At 42.9% G+C, this 13125-nt stretch overlaps 1 long non-coding RNA gene across 1 annotated transcript; it reads right to left on the bottom strand.

Moving 5' to 3' along the window:
- Positions 1 to 737: 737 nt before the first annotated feature.
- LOC142403837 (uncharacterized) lies at positions 738 to 5835 on the bottom strand. The gene is made up of 3 exons (XR_012773702.1): positions 5800 to 5835; positions 2684 to 2792; positions 738 to 787 (listed from the first exon to the last, which is right to left on the bottom strand). It is a non-coding gene; the product is annotated as an uncharacterized LOC142403837 (long non-coding RNA).
- Between the last annotated feature and the right edge of the window lie 7290 nt (positions 5836 to 13125).

Raw genomic sequence — 13125 nt, 5'->3', positions numbered from 1 at the left:
TCATGGTTTACTAACTGGGCTAGTAATACATCAGTTACACTTCTGCTTTCGACAGCCACATCCTGCTTATCAGACAAAGGGACATTGTCTAAGTTCCTATGGAGATAGGGTAGGGCTCTACAGTGGATTTCTATAGCAGCATCAATCTTTATGTGAATTGTATACCTACATTTGATTATTACAACAATTCCCCCCTTTGAGACTTATCGAAATCCAATTTTTCGACAAGTCTCACCTCCATTTTGTAAGACTAACACATAAGATTGAGGTATTTGTTTAGTGATTAGACCTTTTAAGCATCCAAACATGACACAAACTATTATTATTCCCGTTTTAATTTTGTCATGTTTGGGCCTATTCACACACAATGTGCTATAATTTTTCTGAATATAAATCACCATAACCAGTAAACCAAAAAGTATTATTATAACCACTGCTAAGACTCCTTTTATATACTCTGTATCTTGATACTGCTTTCTAAGATCCCAAGTGCAATTCATTAAGTACGAGAAAGTGTTAATTTTAAAGTTCCTGTTTCTCTAGAAGTCCATTGTTTCTACTCCAGAGATGGTGCATTCTTGACTCTCGTATAATGGATCCAAGAGTCCACTTTTACTGCAGTGTAAGTTTGCAATAACACAGCATATGGTCCTTTCCACTGTTCCTTTAGTGGCTCATCTTTCCAAGTTTGAATGTAGACAAGGTCTCCCATCTGAAAAGGATGGACAGGGGTATCCAAAGGCAAAGGTGTCCTCTGATTTAAATACCTATGTAACAAAGATAAGATCTGCGAAAGAGAAATTAAATACTCTTTAACTGTTTCCTGTCCTTTAATGTACATTTGATCCTTTTTTATTGTGAGTGCATTAGTAGGATATGGTTTTCCATACATTATCTTAAAGGGGCTTATTCTTTCTCTGATTCTTGGGGTTACCCTAACTCTCAATAGGGCCAGAGACTTCTACCCATTTGAGGTGAGCTTCCTGACATAATTTTGAAATTTGCCTGAGGTCCATTGTCGGAAGATATTCCTTCTGGAATACCAAATCTAGGAATTATGTCTTTTAACATTACTTTAATTACCTCTCTTGCCTTATTGGTGCGACAGGGGAAAGCTCCAGGCCAACCAGAAAAAGTATCTACCAGGACTAACAAATATTTAGACTGGTTACATCTAGGTTACTCTGAAAAATCTATTTGCCAGTATTCCCCGGGCATTATTCCTCGTTTTACATTTCCTCCTGTTGTTTTCTTTTCCACCTTTGGATTGTTAGCACAACACATTGGACATTTTTTTAACACTATGTCTGCAATACTTTGTATTTTTGGTCCTATAACATATTTTTTTGCAGTAAGGACCAATGCGTCAGAGCCCATATGCATTTCTTGGTGTAATTTCTTTAATACAAATTTCATTGTCCTTTCGGGGATTAGAAGTTGTTTTAAAGGTGTCATCCACCATCCCTGTTCATTTTTAATACAATCCAACTGTTCGGCTAATTGATCTTCCTTTTCAGTGTATTGTGGTGGAGTTAGATCTAGATGACATCCTGGGATTAAAGCTCCTTCCACATTCGACCTTTTCAGGGCTGCTTCTTTTGCAGCTGTATCTGCTTTCCGATTTCCCCTGATTATATCACTGTTCCCTTTTTGGTGTGCCCTGCAATGAATTATTGCAACTTTCTTTGGCTGTAAAACAGCTCGTAACAATTTCATAAATCAAAATCAGAAAGAGGAGTATCCTGTAAATCCAGTCGGCTGGAACAAACTTGTTCGATTGTTGTCAGACAATCATGTTGCAATTCCTCTTATTCTGAGATTGGCAGCAAAGTCACAGGATTTAAAGTGGCAGATATTGAAAGGGTAACATCATCCTGCTCCAGCAAAACAGCCTGGTATTTAGCCAGTCTGCTAGGAGAAATCCAATGGTGTCCCTTGTTTTCTAGGAGAGAGATCACAGCATGGGGTACAAACACGGTCATGGGTTGTCCCAAGGTCAGTTTCCTGGCCTCTTCAATTAAGATCACTGCTGTAGCAACAGCTCTCAGACAAGCAGGCCATCCTTTACTGACTTCATCTAATTGTTTAGAGAAATACCCCACAGGTCTCTTCCAGCTTCCCAACATTTGAGTTAGGACTCCTAAAGCCACCTGTTGCCTCTCATGCACATACAGCTGAAAGGGGTTTTCTAAATTTGGAAGTCCTAATGCAGGAGCTTCCATAAGTCTTTTCTTGATTTCATCAAAACCCTTTCGACACTCAGCAGTCCATTCAAATAGTCCCTCCGGACCCTTGATGGCAGCATATGGTGGTTTAGCGATCAGTCCAAAATTAGGAATCCACAACCGACACCATCCAGCCATACCCAAGAATCCTCTCAGTTGGTTTTTTTGACGTAGGTACAGCAATTCTACAAATTGCCTCCTTCTGCTCTGCGCTCAATTTCCTCTGTCCCTGCATGATTTCAAATCCCAGGTATCGAACTCTATCTTTTGCTATTTGCGCCTTTTTTTTTTGGAGACACGATATCCTGCAAGTCCTAAAAAGTTCAGCAAACTAATTGTAGCTTCAAAACATGCACTGTCATTGCTTGAGCCAATTAATAAATCATCAACATATTGCAACAAGGTTATGTGTCCATTATTACATTGCCATTGTTCCAATTCTTTTGCCAATACATTACCAAATAACGTTGGGCTATTTTTGAATCCCTGTGGTAGTACAGTCCAACATAGCTGAGTCTTTCGTCCTGTGGTCGGGCTTTCCCATTCGAAAGCAAAGATGAGCTGACTCTGTTCATCCACCGGAATGCAAAAGAAAGCATCTTTTAAATCTAGAACTGTAAAATACATATTATTTTCAGGGATGGAAGCAAGTAAAGCATACAGGTTTTGGCACCACAGGGTGGACATCGACTGTTCGAGCATTAATTTCCCACAAGTCCTGTATTCTTGCGGGAAATTACCTATATTCTTGAGAATTAGGCTTACTTATATTCTTGAGAATTAGGCTTTCTTACCGGCAAAATGGGAGTATTCAATTCCGATTGACACTCCCGTAACAGCCCATATTCTAAAAAGGAGTTAATGAGTGGTTCCAGTCCTTTCCGTGCCTCTAATCTGATAGGATATTGCTTCTTTCTTACTGGTTGGGCTCCAGATTTCAACTCCGTTTTGATTGGGGTAATGCTTTTTGCTCGTCCCGGTTTCCCTGATGCCCATACCAGTGGTATCACTGCATTCAATACTTCTTCGGGAATGTCTGCATTTTCATCCTTTTCGCCTTGAGTCAGCAGACACATTTGTGCTTTCCAGGCATTTTCTGGGGGAATGTGTAGCTGTACCAAATTTTCAGAAAAAGTTATTTGTGCATTTAATTTGCATAGCAAGTCTCGCCCCAACAATGGCAAGGGGAGAAATGAATGAGTTACTGTAGCATTTCCAATAGTACACTCCATTGGTTGTAAGAATGACCTTAGAGTCTTTTTCCTGGTGGCACCAATTACACTAGTCTCAATTTTACTTAAAGGTCCTTTACAATCAGTAAGTACCGAGTGAGTTGCTCCACTATCTATTAAAAAAATCTATTGTTTCATTCCCCAGCTTTACTGAACCCAGAGGGTCGGCTGGGGAAACTGTAATAAATTCCTCCGGCCCCCTTCAGTCCAATCCTATCTCTGCCAATACCTCAGCAGCTGCCTCTGTTCCTCTTTCCTGATTATTCGAAAGGTGTGGGCAATCCTTTTTCCAATGACCCTCTTGTTTACAATATGCACAGTGATTCATTCCTAAAGGAATATTACTATGACTTTCCCCAGTATTTCCACGATTTCCTCCTCTACCTCGGAATCCTCCTCTAAAATTTCCTCTGCCTCTTCCTCTGCCTCTTCCTTGTCCTTCTGACAAGGCGGCCAACAAGGAAGCTTGCAATTTTGATTTCTTTTGTTTTTCCTTTTCCTCTATTTCATCCCGGTTATCATAAACTTTGTAAGCAATTGATAACAACTGAGATATTGTCATACCATCGGCACCATCCACTTTCTGTAATTTCTTTCTAATGTCGGGTGCTGCCTGACCAATGGACAACACATTAAGAAGTCTAGAATTATTCTCACCCTCAGGGTCCAAATTAGTCCACTTCTGAGCTGCTTCACATAATTTTTCATAAAAGAGCGATGGGGGTTCTTTATCTCCCTGTCATATTTCATACAGTTTTGCCCAATTCTGTGGTTTCTGGATTCCATGCCGGATTCCATATAGAATACATTTTTTGTATTCTTTTATTCTCTGTAACCCTCCACCAGTGTTTGGATCCCACCCGGGATCCCCCCTTGGGAGATAGGTATCTATGTTAGGCACTCCTACATGTTCCTGAGTTACTCCTTCTTTAGCCTTTTCTACAACTGTTCTTCTTTCCTCTTGTCCTGGTTTCATCTGGGATAGGGTTAATTTTCTTCCTAGTAGCTGGTATAGTGCTGTGCTTTGGATTTTAGTATGAGAATAATGTTGATATCACGCTGATGTTTTGGCTGTTGCTAAGTGGTGTTTACACTGGTCAAGGACTTCTCAGCTTCCCCTGCTCTGCCAGGTGCACAAGAAGTTGGGAGGGGGCACAGCCAGGACAGCTGACCCAAACTGACCTAAGGGCTATTCCATACCATATGATGTCATGCTCAGTATAGAAACTGGGGGGAGTTGGCCGGGGGGTAGCAATCGCTGCTCGGGGACTGGCTGGGCATCGTCGGCGGGTGGTCAGCGGTTGCATCACTTGTTTTTTTTTTTCCCCTGGGTTTTGTTCCTCTCTCTCTCTCTCTCTCTCTCTCGTTGTTTTCCTTTTCATTACAATTTATTATTATTATTACTATTATTATTTTTTGTTTTTCTTTTTCCCAATTATTAAACTGTTCTTTTCTCAACCCACGAGTTTTCTTTTGCTCTTCCGATTCTCTCCTCCATCCCACCACGGGGGAGGGTGAGCAAGCGGCTGTGTGGTTCTTAGTTGCCGACTGGGGCTAAACCACGACACCTCTGTAGTAAACAAATATTCCAAAAGAGCTTGAATGTCACCCCAATTAGGATTCTGAGTCATCATTACAGTTTTACGAGGCGCAACTAACAACTGAACATCCTCATCTTTTTCCTCTGTACCATTCCTTTTTGTTTTACAGCTTGTACAACAAGAATTGCTATTCTTTTTCTTGACCAAAAAGACACCATTTTGATATTTAGAATCCACAAGTCCACAATTTTTTCTAACTTCCCAATTGTTTCTTACGGCAAAGGACAAATCTACATAAGGTATTTCATCCCATTTTTCAGTCCTTTGATAGAATAACATTAATTGTAATATAGTACTGTACTTAATAGATCCATTTTCAGGCCGTTTTTCACCATCATTCAATTGATATTGTGGCCACCATTGATTACAATATCGTTTTAATTTATCTTTTGTCATGGGGTCCCCTCCAAACTTATTCCAATTTTTCAGGATGCATCCTAAGGGAGAACAAGGGGGAGTCTCCTGAGAAGTAGCACTACCCATATTGGTACCGAAAAAGCCTAATCCGACGTTTCCTACACTAATCACAGACCCAGAACAGAATGGGGAACGTCTCCCACCATTAAAACAGTGTAGAAACAGTATGATACTGCTGCGTATCTCTCTCTGATGCGCCTTACGCAGAGCCCAAATGGGACAAAATGTCCCCAGATGCAGGCTACTTCCCAAAAGGACTTTTCCTTTTTCCCTTGATCAGAAAATACCTCTTTTCCAATAGCGTTGCACCGTTGTGTCGCTTACCGCCCGACTGCAGGAGAGGAGCTGATGGAGTCCCCGATCAACAGGTCAGTACGCACTGGAGTCCACTCAGTTCTCTTCCCCGCGTCGGGTACGGCAAGACGAACCGGGCAAGGCTGTCAGCGCAGTCCCATCTGGGTCGCCAAAATGTTGTCCCAAAAATCGGGGTTCGTTTACCTGGTGTGCAAAATGCCAATATACACGCAGAGCAGAGGTATTTTATTGCATATTTGCGCAGATATGGGTGCCTGTCCCAAGACAGGACACCAAGCTTTCAAATTAACAGTTATTTACTAGTAGTAAATATTTACTAGCAGTTTCAGATTGTTCCCAAAACATCTTAATTAGCTTACATATTTCTCCAGGATGTGCTTTACTCCCAAGGACAGTAATTCTTGTTTAGACGTTCCATGTTCCAGTCTGAATCCCCCTTATCAGCTTTATGTAAGCCCTGGCCTTCCACCAGCTCCTGTTAGACTACAATTCCCCCCTTTGAGACAATGAGACTTTTCTTCATAGTCCTCATATGTCTCATTATTATTTCTCATTAATAGTATATTATTTCCAGTAGTAACTTGTACAATTAGTCGTCTAACACATTTTAAGGCACAACTAACAACAATACAGATGATTATCATGATGATTACAATTATAATCATCGTTTGAAGTAAACTTGCCAACCATCCAATTAGGGAGAATCCAAAACTTTGTAATGTTTTGTTTAGCCATCATCCTTCCATTTAATTTATTGATTTCTGTAATGCTGCTGCTTTTGCTAACTGGTCTGCTGTTCGGTTTCCCTTTGTGATTTCACTGTTTCCCTTCTGATGCGCTTTACAATGCATTATAGCAATCTCCTTTGGTTGAAGGACTGCCTGTAAGAGCTCCATTATTTCAGTTCTATATTTGATCGGAGTCCCGTGGGAACTTCATAGTCCTCTTTCTTTCCAAATTGCCCCATGTGCATGCACTACTCCAAATGCATACTTAGAATCTGTGTAAATATTGACTCTTTTTCCCTGACTAAGCTCCAAAGCTCGTGTTAGTGCAACCAATTCTGCCTTTTGAGCAGATGTATTACTAGGCAAAGATTTAGCTTCTAAGGCCTGAGTATGTGTTACCACTGCATATCCAGCTTTCCATCTTCCTTCCAACATAAAGCTGCTTCCATCAGTAAATAACTCCAGTTCTGCATTTGGTAGGGGTTCGTCTCGCAGGTCAGGCCTACTAGAATACACTTGTTCGATGGTGGTTAAGCAGTCATGATGCAATTCACCGGATTCGGAAAGCGGGAGCAGAGTTGCAGGATTTAGAGCAGAGGTCAGGGAGATTACAACAGCATCTTGTTCCAGCAGCACCGCTTGATATTTAGCTAACCTGCTTGGGGAGATCCAATGATGCCCTTCATGTTCAAGGAGAGAAGACACAGCATGAGGTACAAACACAGTAATCGATTGGCCTAACATCAATTTCTGAGATTCTTCAATTAAGGTTGCAGTCACCGCTGCTGCCCTCAAACAAGCGGGCCAACCTTTACTGACCTCATCTATTAGATGCTTTGAAAAATATCCCACCGGTCTTTTCCAGCTCCCCAATTTTTGTGTCAAATCTCCTAATGCCACTTGCTGTGGTTCATGTACATATAATTGGAAGGGCTTCCTCAAATTCGGGAGTCCCAAAGCAGAAGCCTCCATGAGTTTCCTTTTAATTTCATCAAAACTCTTCCTACATTCAGCTGTCCATTCGAGAACCCCCTCAGGTCCTTTCACAGCAGCATACAGTGGTTTGGCAATTAGTCCAAAATTGGGAATCCATAAGCGACACCATCCGGCCATCCCCAGAAATCCTCCTGATTGCTGCTTTGATGTAGGTCCAGCAATTCTACAAATTGCCTCTTTTCTCTCAGTACTTAATTCTCTGTCCTTTGGTGATTTCAAATCCCATATATTGGACCTTTTTTTTCCCAATCTGAGCCTTTTTCTTAGAAACCCGATACCCTGCCAAGCCCAGAAAGTTAAGCAAACTGGTGGTGGCTTCCAGACATGCCTCATAACTGTCAGAACCAATTAGCAAATCATCAACATATTGCAACAATGTTACAGCATCATGATCATTTTGCCATAGTTCCAATTCTTTGGCTAGTAGGTTACCAAACAAGGCAGGGTTGTTCTTGAATCCTTGGGGAAGGACAGTCCAGCAGAGTTGTGTCTTTCGTCCTGTACTTGGATTCTCCCATTCAAAGGCGAAGATGGTCTGGCTCTGCTCGTCCACAGGTATACAGAAGAAGGCGTCCTTTAAATCTAATACTGTGGAATACGTATTACTGTTAGGGATTGTAGTAAGGAGGGTATATGGATTTGGAACCACAGGGTGGACATCTACTGTCCTTGCATTAATTTCTCATAAGTCCTGTACCAGTCTATATTCAGAAGAATGGGCTTCTTTACAGGTAGAATGGGAGTATTAAATTCCGATTGACACTCCCGTAACAACCCATGTTCTAAAAAGGAGCTTATTATAGGTTCTAATCCTTTTCAGGCCTCCAGCTTAATGGGGTATTGTTTCTTTCTTACCGGTTGGGCTCCTGGTTTCAGTTCAGTCTTTACCGGGGTCGCATTCTTCGCTCGTCCGGGTTTCTTCGATGCCCATACCAGAGGTGTGACCACATTCACTACTTCCTCTAGAATATTCATTTCTTCATTAGGATCTTTCTCAGTTAACAAACATATCTGGGCTTTCCAGGCAGTCTCTGGAGGAATATGCAACTGAACAGAGTCTTCAGAAAAAGTTAGTTGTGCATTCAGTTTACAAAGTAAATCCCGTCCAAGCAACGGTAAGGGGCATTCTGGCATATAAAGGAATTCATGAGCTAATTTAGTATTTCCAATTGAACATTCCATAGGTTGTAAAAGCGGCCTTAAAGTCTTTTTCCCTATTGCACCAACAACGCTTATTTTAGTTCTACTTAAGGGTCCCCTACAACTAGTTACTACAGAGTGTGTGGCTCCACTATCAATTAAAAAATCTATTATTTCATTCCCCAGCTTGACTGGAACCAGAGGATCGGCTGGGGAAACTTTATACACCTTATATGCGATTGACAGTAACTGTGAGATTGTCATGCCATCCACACCCTCTACCTTTTGTAATTTCTTTCTTATATCTGCTGCCGCTTGACCAATAAACAGCATGTTAAATAACTTTGAATTGCTGTCATCTTACGGATCCAGATCTGTCCATTTTCGAGCTACCTCACACAATCTCTCATAGAAGGCTGACGGGGTTTCCTTATCCCCCTGCGTTACTTCATATAGTTCAGATAAATTCTTAGGCTTTTGCACTCCATGTTGAATCCCATACAAAATTACCTTTTGATATTCCTTTACCCTCTGTAATCCCTCACTTGTGTTTGGATCCCACTGCGGATCCTCTTTTGGGAGGTACATATTGGTATTAGGCACACCCCCCATGTTCTTGACTTAGTCCTTCTCTAGCCTTCTCTAAAATCATTCTCCTCTCCTCAGTGGTAAACAAATATTCTAGGAGAGCCTGTACATCTCCCCAGTTAGGATTATGAGTCATCATTACAGTTTTAACAGTACTATACATTTCTTCTGGATTGTTTCAATTCAATACAAGAAGATTTTCCCTTTGTCTCTTTTAGCGTGTATATTCCAATCTGATGTTTAGAATCCACTAAGCCACATTTCTTCCTAATATCCCAATCATTTCTTAACGCAAAAACCATATCCACGTAAGGTATTTAATCCCATTTTTCAGTTCTCCAACAAAACAACATTAATTGCAATATAGTGTTATATTTCAAGGATCCATTCTCAGGCCATTTTTCACCATCTTCCAATTGATATTGTGGCCACCATTGATTACAATATCATTTTAGCTTATTTTTAGTCATGGGATCCCCCCAAAATTTATTCCAGTTCTTCAGGATGCATCCTAGAGGAGAGCAAAGGGGTGCCTCCTCAGAAGCAGCAGCAACCATATCGGTACCGAAAAACCCAGAGTTTCTGCACGAACCAGAATGAGGGACGTCTCCCTTCATTACTCAGAACATAACAGAACAGAACAGCGTGTAGAAACAAACAGAATTATGCTACTGCCGTGTATCTTTCCTGATGCATCTTATGCAGAGCCCAGAACAGAACAGATGCTGCCTGCTTCCCAATGTTATCCCACAGGTGTGAGGTCGTTTACCTGGTGTGCGAGACGCCAATATACACACAGGGCAGAGGTATTTTATTTCATGTCTGCGCAGAGATGGGTGCTAGGTGGTAGCTCCACAAGGCTAGCACACAGTTCGGTCATGCAGGTACAGTATTTATACAGTCCAGTTATGCGTATGCATAAGTAATTACACAAAGCAGTTTTCTATTGGTCTACATGTCTCTTATTTCAACTTAAAGCGACAGCGCTACTTTAATATTCTGCGCACGCTCAAAGGTGAGGGGTCTCTGCTTGGGCCGGGGTCTCCAGCTCGAGGGGTGTGACTTTTAGTATTATAATGAGGATAGTTCGCGTGAGGGTGCTTCTTATCACACTTCTACTAGTAGCTTCAGATGGTTCCCAAAACATCTTAATCAGCTTACATATTTCTCCAGGATGTGCTTTACTCCCAAGGACGGTAATTCTTGTTTAGACATTCCACATTCCGGTCTGAATCCCCCTTAGTAACTTTACATAAGTCCTGGCCTTCCACCAGCTCCTGTTTGTTAGACTACAAAAGCACTTGAGCCCTTACCTGGACATAGGATGCCTGGTTCCAGGGTTTCCATGCCAAGCCCTGGGGGCAGGGCATCACCCCACCCCTCTCACAGCTCTCGAAAAGAGCCTCCTGGAAGAGCTTCTGCATGTAATCTGATCCAAAGTGGATCCCTGGGTCCCTGTCCCACTGGTAGGAGATCCTGTCTTGTTTGGCCTTTGAGATACCAAGATTTCATGGGGGCGGGGGGGGGGGGGGGGGTAGTGGTGTCAGAATGTGGCCATCAGATATGTTATTTCAACATGATGGTGTGTCACACCAGTGCTTCCACATTTAGCTATGGCTCCGCTTCCCTGGCAGATGTGGGACATGGCATAACAAGCTCCAGAGAGACAGAGCTGTGAAAGGCAAGATGCTACACTGCAATATGACTTGCTTAGAAGAACAAACACTACCTGAGACTATGAGCTATTACCTCAGGGTCGATGTGACCTGAAGACCCAACCTAAGCCGGCTCTTTCCGCCTGAGAACACCCCATACTGATGATAAAACAATAGAAGATTTACCTTTCAAAAAAAAAAAAACCAACAGGCATATAACCACGGCCAGAACAGCAACAGACCAGAATTCAGTATAAACCCCACCACCACCTGCACGGGACATCAGTTTAGAACAATGAAGATTAACACACCACTGACCATACATCCACACCACCTGCACGGGACAAGCACATACTGATTACGCGAGCAATAGTAACTGATTAGCCCACCCCTTAACATGAGTAATTTGATTGGTCTACACAACTGTATTGTAACATACATAAACCCTGCTTTCCTCTGCATCGGGGTCCTCCATGCATTAGGCTGGGGCACCGCTATGCGCATAACTAAAATAAAAGAATAAATTCCCTTGGTAATTCTATGCTAAGCATCCACGTCTCCCTCCTCGGCCGGCAAAGAACTGACTTTTACAAAGGACATGAGGAAGTGGGATGGTGCACTTAAATTGGACCTGGAAGGGAAGCCTGTATACGTGAATTGTGGGGAAAAATAACCGCTAAAAAGGGTCCATCCAGGAAGATTACTGCTCCAGTTGCTGTTGAGCAATTCCCCAGACACAGTAGAAGGGCTGAGGACCTCTCTCCACCTTCTCATAGTGATGAAGGGACTTCTGGTTTGCAGTTACATTACTCAGGTAATGAATGCTCTGACCAGGAATAGAGGGAGGCTGCCACCAGTCAGACGGAAGAAAGGGACAACTGGGTTTACTGGACTGTGTATTCAATGGCTTGGCACATCAGACCCATGGGAGTATAAGGCTCTGGTGGACACTGGTGCACAGTGTACCTAATGCCATCAGGGTACAAGGTATAAGGGGGTGGAACCCATCTGGATTTCTGGAGTGACAGGGGGATCCCAACAGTTGTCTGTGCTGGAGGCTGAGGTGAGCTTGACAGGGAACGAGTGGCAGAAGCATCCAATAGTGACTGGCCTGGAAGCCCTGCATATCCTTGGCATAGACTACCTCAGGAGAGGGTACTTCAAGGACCCAAAAGGGTAGCGATGGGACTTTGATGTATCCACAGTGGATACAGAGAAGATTAAACAGCTGTCTACCTTGCCCGGCCTCTCAGAGGATCCTTCTGTTGTGGGGTTGCTGAAGGTTGAAGAACAGCAGGTGCCAATTGCTACCATGACGGTGCACTGGAGGCGATATCGCACCAACCGAGACTCCCTGATTCCCATCCATAAGCTGACTCGTCAACTGGAGAACCAAGGAGTGATCAGCAAGACTCGCTAACCCTTTAATAGTCCCATACAGCCAGTGCAAAAGTCTTCTATACCCAGTACCCCCGTCCACATACTCTCTTTCCCTCTTTGATCCCCAGTTGTCCCACCCAGATCTCCGATTCCTGGCTCATCCGTGCTTTCTCCCCCCACTTACATCTCTCATTCCCTCAACTTTTCAGTCCTCCTCATACCCCCCAATGTATCCCCCCTTAGAACTCTTTCTGTTCCCCTCCACTACACATCTGGATCAGAATCTGCTGAGACACTTTCATTGCAGTAGGAGGATTTCTTTTAATTGCTTTTAAATTTTTTTTTATTTATTTTCCTCTCGACTGGGGAAAAGCACAGGTCAGGATCAGCCTTTTGTTTACTCTGTGCATGGGGAAAGTGTGCTCTGTGACTGGTTTCACCAGCTGATGGCTCCCATCCCCTGATGGTTGGGTCTTCAGGTCATGTTGACCCTGAAGTAAAAGCTCTTAGTCCCAGGTAGTGTTCGTTCTTCTAAGCAAGTAGTATTGCAGTTAGCGCCTTGCCTTTCACACCTCCCCATGGTTGTGCAGATACAACCACTGGGCAGCATGTGGCGTTCACCCAGTTCCCTTTCCTTTGAGCAGGGAAAGGCCGACTCTGTACAGCACTCTTGATAGCTGAGAAGCCAGCCTGTAGGGGCAATGCAGAAGAGACATTCTCTTTGATTCTCTTTGAGTCACTGGCAGGACAGTCTATCCACAGTTTAGATGCAGGCCTGTAGGTTCGTCCTGCCGAAATGACGGAGTTGGCAAGCCAGTCTATCCACATTTGGTGCTTCGATGTCTGTC

The sequence above is a fragment of the Mycteria americana genome, unplaced genomic scaffold (assembly GCF_035582795.1).
Source record: "Mycteria americana isolate JAX WOST 10 ecotype Jacksonville Zoo and Gardens unplaced genomic scaffold, USCA_MyAme_1.0 Scaffold_44, whole genome shotgun sequence".
Lineage (NCBI taxonomy): Eukaryota > Metazoa > Chordata > Aves > Ciconiiformes > Ciconiidae > Mycteria > Mycteria americana.
This window is presented reverse-complemented; position numbering and strand designations above follow the sequence as displayed.